The sequence below is a fragment of the Orycteropus afer genome, unplaced genomic scaffold, assembly GCF_000298275.1.
Source record: "Orycteropus afer afer isolate SDZICR_OR568_19922 unplaced genomic scaffold, OryAfe1.0 scaffold00069, whole genome shotgun sequence".
Taxonomy (NCBI): Eukaryota; Metazoa; Chordata; class Mammalia; order Tubulidentata; family Orycteropodidae; genus Orycteropus; species Orycteropus afer.
The window spans coordinates 6,438,866-6,445,673 of NW_006921656.1; positions in this window are offsets into that span (position 1 = coordinate 6,438,866).

The following is a 6,808-nucleotide window of genomic DNA, read 5'->3' on the forward strand; positions in this document are numbered from 1 at the left end:
TGTGTGTGTGTGTGTGTGTGTGTGTGACAGTCTAACCATTTGTTATCCACCCATCAGGCGGCTAGGACAATGCTTCTCAAACTTTGTGCTTAGGAATCCCCAAGGTATCTTAATGTGGATTAGGATGCAGTAGGTCTTGGTGGTATAAACATTTAAGTGCTTGGCTGCTATCCAAAAGGCTCATGGTTTGAACCCCCAATAGCTCCATGGGAGAGGGAACTGGCAATCTGCTCCTATAAAGATTACAGCGTAGAAAACCCTAGGAGTCAGTTCTACTCTGTGACGTGGGTTTGCTAGGAGTTGAAATTGACTCAACAACACCCAACAACAGGTCTTGGGTAGGATCTGAGATTTAGTTTTACTAGTAGGTGATCCTAATCTGCTGGTACAAGGACTAAACTTTGACTAGCAAGGAGCTTGACTAGCCTCCATGATGCTACCTCAAGAGAGGAGTGGTAGAGCAGAAATCAACAGGAAAAAAGAGAAGCAATGTCTTCCTTCTGAGTTTAAAAGACTGAAGACAGGTTTTCCCCACCTTCTACCCCAGCTGAGAGCACGATTCCCCAGCAGGAAGGGAGGGGTGAATGAAGGAATCCAGGAGAAGTCAGAAGCGAGGGCCCATGGGAACGAGGGAAGTCAGGGTCTGTAGACAGCTCAGCCTCCCCTCGTATGGGCACCATCTCTGCCAGTGCCCAGGAGTCACACAGGTATTGAGTCTTCCCTTAAGTGAGTGTGTATCACTGCACCAGGAGCTACACTAACTGCACAGTGTTCCCCTGTGAGCTCTTCCTTTGAAAAGTACTTCCTCTGTTAATGGTGAATCCCAGCAAGGCCCTAGACATGGCCCTCTCTCCAGGCAAATGACGTCATGTAGAAAACCACCATCAGTGCCAGCACTTGAGTTGCCAGGGTAATGGTAAGCCCCAGAACAAGATCACTGACCTGTGGGCACCTCATAGGTGGCAACTGTGGTGGTGGTGATAGTGGTATGAGAGGTCATGAAGCTGACAGTACGGTGGTAGAAGTCAGTGTCAGAGTACCCAATAACCAAGGTAAGCACAGGATTACTTGTACTTACTTGCTAATTTGTAGCGAACAGTTTCACATTTTTTCAATCAAAGATTCTGCTTTTAGGTGTGGCCGGCATTGGTCTCTCTCCAAACTGCATAGCACCTTCCTACAGAATCAAATTTTTCAAATCAAAATCCCTGACAAGGATGGGGGACCCAGTAAGCAAGGTAAGCACAGGATTCCTTGTACTTACTTACTAATCTTAGTAAACCATTTCATATTGTTTCACCACATCAAAGACTCTGCTTCTAGATGTGGCTGGCATCTGTTTCTCTCCCAACCTCAAAGCACCTTTCTACAGAATCAAAAAGCCTTTTCTCAAATATACAATCCCTGACAGGGACAGAGTACCCAAGAAGCATTGTAAGTATAGGCTTACATGTGCTTACTTACTAATATGTAGTGAACTTGTAAGCACAAGTAAGCCCATGCTTACCTCGCTTATTGAGTAATCCTAAGGCACTTGACTGCTAACCAGAAGGGTGGTGGTTCAAACCCACCAGCCGCTCCTCGGAAGGAAGATGGAGCAATCTACTTCCGTAGTGATACTGCCTTGGCAACCCAAGGAGGGGTCGCTATGAGTCAGGTCCAACTCAATGGCACATAATAACAACAACAACAGTACTAGTGCCTGCAGTAACAATGGATGCAGAGATGATGGTAATGTCGGTTGTGGGAGTGATGGTAACAGTAATGGTAACTAGTGGTCGGAGCAGTGCTGGATATGATGATGGTGCCGGTTGTGGTAGTAGAGAAACTAATGGTAGTATTCGTGGTGGTGGTGGAGATGGAGATTATAGTAGGATTGGTTGTGGCAGTGATGGTGACAGTAATGGTGACAGCAGTGGTGAGGGGTAGTGGAGGCAGTAATAGTGTTATGGTGACAGTGGGAGTGGGGGTGGGGGTGATGGAGATGAAGATGGTGATGGTTGTGTTGGTGATGGTGACAGTGGTGGTGGTGGAGGTAGCGGAGACAGCAATACTGTAATTGGTGACAATGAGAGCGGTGGTGGTGGTGATGGAGATGGTGACGGCAATGCTGGTTGTGTTGGTGATGGTGACAGTGGTGGTGGTGGAGGTAGCGGAGACAGCAATACTGTAATTGGTGACAATGAGAGCGGTGGTGGTGGTGATGGAGATGGTGACGGCAATGCTGGTTGTGTTGGTGATGGTGACAGTAATGGCAACAGTGGTGGTGGAGGTAGTGGAGACAGTAGTGTTATTGTGACAGTGAGAGTGGACTGCTGGTGATGGAGATGGTGGTATTGGTAATAATGCTCTGAAAATAAAGTATCTGAACTAACCAGATCTTAGGTGCCCTGACTACCTGACTAGAAGCAGTTTAACATCCCCATGGAGCCAGAACATAATAAAATACACCCCGGTTATAGCCATCAAATGGGAACAATATGCTCTAAATGGCACTCTGTGAGGTCAAGTCTATTGCTGGGGTTGGACCCTGTAGAGGACCATATGCCTTTTAGCCTTTACCAGTCTATTTGCCAAGAACACAGGGAATCTACACTTGTTTATCTCATTCAGATTTTTCTAAATCAATGTCCTCTGCCTACACATCTTCAAAGTCAGACTCTCTAAGTGCAGAGTCCTTGACACTTGATTTTCATGACAGAGGTATTTTTGGCCCAAGGCCCTGCATTTGCCCCAGATCAGATCACCCAGGATGTCCCCTACTCCTCCCACCCTTATGACCAAGCCTGCTTCAATTTCAGATCCTATTATTCCTCCCAGTGGAACAGCTCTCCTAAGAGTTCCTTCAGTAAATGTTCAGTGGATAAGAAGTGTGAGAAATTAATTATAAACTTTATAGCTTGCCTCACCAGAATGAGAAAGAAAAAAAGAAAAAAAAAAAAAAAAAGCTTCTTTCAAATGGAATTATTCATTAAAACCTCTCCTGACACAATTCCCTGAAGGATGTAAAGCTTTTAGTAGGGCCACCAAAAATGACATTGTCTAAGGCAGCCCTCACTGGACTGGGGTGAGCTATTTCTTCAGAATCAGCGTTTGATGATCAGACATGCAGGGATTTGACATCCACTGAAACCACCACTTGGTCATCAATGTTACTGATGTTCAAGTCCACAGAGAAGGCATTGGAAGCCCCTCCCATCTCCCATCATGTTATTGTTGTTAGGGGCTGTCATGTCAACTCTGACTCGAGGCAACCTAACCTACAACTGAAGAAAATGCTGCCCAATCTGCATTATCACAATCGCCTTCCATGTTTGAGCCCACGTTGGGGCTACTGTGCCAGTCCGTCTCACTGACAGTCTCTGTCACCCTCAATGGCCTCTACTTCACCAAACACAACTGATCCCTCCTGATGACGAGTCCAAAGCAAGCAAATTGGCAAAGTTCTGTTGCGATCCATCTGACTTTCATTGGTTAATGTTTGGAAGTGGATTGCCAGGCCTTTCCTCCTACTGTCTTGGCCTGGAAGCTTCACTGAAACCTGTCCACCACAGGTGACCCTGTATTTGAAATACCAGTGGCATAGTTTCCAGCCTCACAGCAACACACGCCCATCACAATATAACAGACTGACAGACAGTGGTCAACATGAATCAGAATCCACTTGATGGCAAATGCTTTTATCTCCCATCATCCACCCAACATCTTCCCTAATACAATCCTACCACTCTTCCATTTTTTCTTGTACTCATTTATCTATCTTGCTTTTTTTAATTTCATTTTTACTACGTTCCAGCACTTTGCTTGGTCCAGAGGACATAGAAAAAATAAATAAGACACAATCTCTAATTTCAAGATAACACATCCATCAAGATGTGCATAGGTTTAAAAATAAATAGTAATATAATAGTGTAAAATGGAATTTAAATAGAATTTGGGCAGTTATGTAGACAGGCAGTGTTTGTTAATTCAATTAGCAAACATGTACTTTGGGCCTGTTATATATCACATATGACGAATCCCTGGTGGCTCCATGGTTAACACACTTGGCTGCTATCCAAAAGGTCAGTGGTTTGAACCTACCTGCAGCTCCACCAAAAGAAAAATGTGACAGTCAAGTTTCCATAAGGATTACAACCTTGGAAGCTTTATGGGGCAGTTCTACTCTGTCCTATAGGGTGGCTGTGAGTTGGAAGTAACTCAAAGGGAATAGGTTTGGTTTGGTGTTGAGTTATATAACAGGTGCATTTCTAGATCACATAATGCAAAGTTTAATCACATAGATCTTGGCCTTGAGGATGAGCTTCACAGTAGCTCCACCATTTCCTGGAGTTAGGAAACCAAAAGGGAAGAACAAAGAACTGAAGAGAAAATTCAAACCTTGAGTTGCATTCCTGGAAGATTCTATAGGCAAAAAAATAAATGATTCAGGAAGCATCAAGAGAAGATGGAAGGAAAGCAGTCACTGAACCAGAAAGAACTGGTTGACAATGAACCATTTCAGGAGGTAGCATATGATCCAGAACCACTGGTACTGAAGGAAGATGTCTAAGACGCACTGAAGGCATTGGAGAAAAACCAGTCTCCAGGAATTGGTGGAATACCAAGTGAGATACTTCAACAAGCACATGCAATGCTGGAAGCAAATACTCATGTATGCCAAGAAATAGGGAAAACGGAAGTGCAAGATCTTACAGCAAAAGATGCAGGAAGTGGTGAAAACTAAGGAAAAACAACCAACCAACCAATCTACCACATTCTACCACGTTCCTCACCTCAATTCCTTTGTAAATTATTCCTAAGCTTGAGGAACAACGCAAGAGCTGGAAATAGTTTTGCCCAAAAACTCCATCTCAAAGAAAGGAATTGAGGACTGGAGAAGGCATTGTCTTACCCAGTGAGTGATCGGAAACACTGTGACTATACCAGAATTGGCCTCTAAAGGGAGCAGAGAGTTGAAAAGCATTCCCTAAAATCCCGAGCTCACTTCAGGGCAGATGTCCTGTGACCTAACTCGTGGAAAACTGTGTTTCATAAGTACCCTCGTCCCCAACAGGGGGCTGTAATACCTGGTCACACAATTCAAAATGCACTCCATGTCTTAAAAAAGAGAAACTGGGCTCAAATTAAATTACTAAATAGCATCATTTGGATTACAGTTTCTGTTAAATGTATAGAAGAACCTATTTAGTCAACACTTAGAAAAAAAAAAAAAAACCACACGGGAAAATGTCCAGTATAGACTTTGTGTGTGTGGTAGGAGTGGTGGTAGGGAAGGCAACGGCCAGAAGAGGCAGGAATCGCTTTCTCCAGTGACAATCAGTGAGCATTAAATGATGGCTTGATTTTTGTGATTGCAATTAGAATGCTTTGTCGGCTGGGGGACATATTGTCAGAATCCCAGTGGAGGTTAAGTAGATGCTGTCTTTTAGCAAGATGTCTGATGAAAACAGGAAGCTATCCCCACCCTGTGAAGACGCCGGGGGAAGGAGACAGGCATATGATATGATATGATATGTATGATATCCTTGAGAAGAGAGCTAAACTTTCTTGGCCGGCACTCTTAAAGAAATAAATTTTCCCCATTGGACAGACAAGAACACTGAGGCTCAGAGAGTTAAGTAACCAGAATCCAGATCACCTGAAGTCAGGGCTTGTCCTTCATTTATTTGTTTATTGCATATATATTGGGATTTCTCTGTGCCGAGCATGTCACTGGCCCTGAGGATGGAAGGATAAATAAACCACTCAAGAAGCTGATGGTCTAAAGGAATAGACAAAACATTCAGTAAACAGACATACAAAAAATACATATGCACACACACACACATAAATACATATTTATAGATGTGTATGTACATGTATGTATGTGCATGATCTTGTTAGCGGACACTGAGTCAGTCCCCTGCCTCATGGTGACCCCATGCTACCTGGGCCTGCCCCATGCCCGTGATCAGCTGTGGATCTGACTGTCATGCTCCACAGCGTTCCCACTGGTTGATTTTTGGAAGCTGATCACCAGGCCTTTCTTCCGAGTCCCCCTTAGCCTGGAAGCTGCACTGGAGCCTGCAAGCATCACAGCAAGGCACAAGCCTCCACTGAGAGCCGGAGGGTAGCCGTGCATGAGATGCGCTGGCCAGGAACTACACCCGGGGCTCCTTCTACCTCTAAGCCACCACTGTATGTATACGCACGCATGCACACGCACACACTGTGTACACATACACACACATACACATGTGCCATATATATACATAATACACACACACCATGTACTTACCCACACTGTAAATATACACACACACACCATACACATACATACACATACCCCATATACATACACACATGCACACTGTGTGTGTATATATATATATACAAACACACACAATACACCCACACAGTGTATACACACACACACATACACTGCATGTACATACACACATACACACTGTCTACATACACACACGCTGAGTCTACACATACATACACATATACATACCATGTACATACACACTATAAATATACATGCACACACACCATAAACATACATACATACAGTATGCATACATAGACCATAAACATACATACACACAGCATGTACACACACACATACTATACACACACATACACTGTATATATATACACACAATATACATACATTACACATGTGCACACACATATATATACATATAAACAGTAATATATACTTACATACACACACCATATACATACACACACTGTAAATATGCATGCACACACACACCATCAACAGACATACATATACTCTGTATATACCTATATATACACA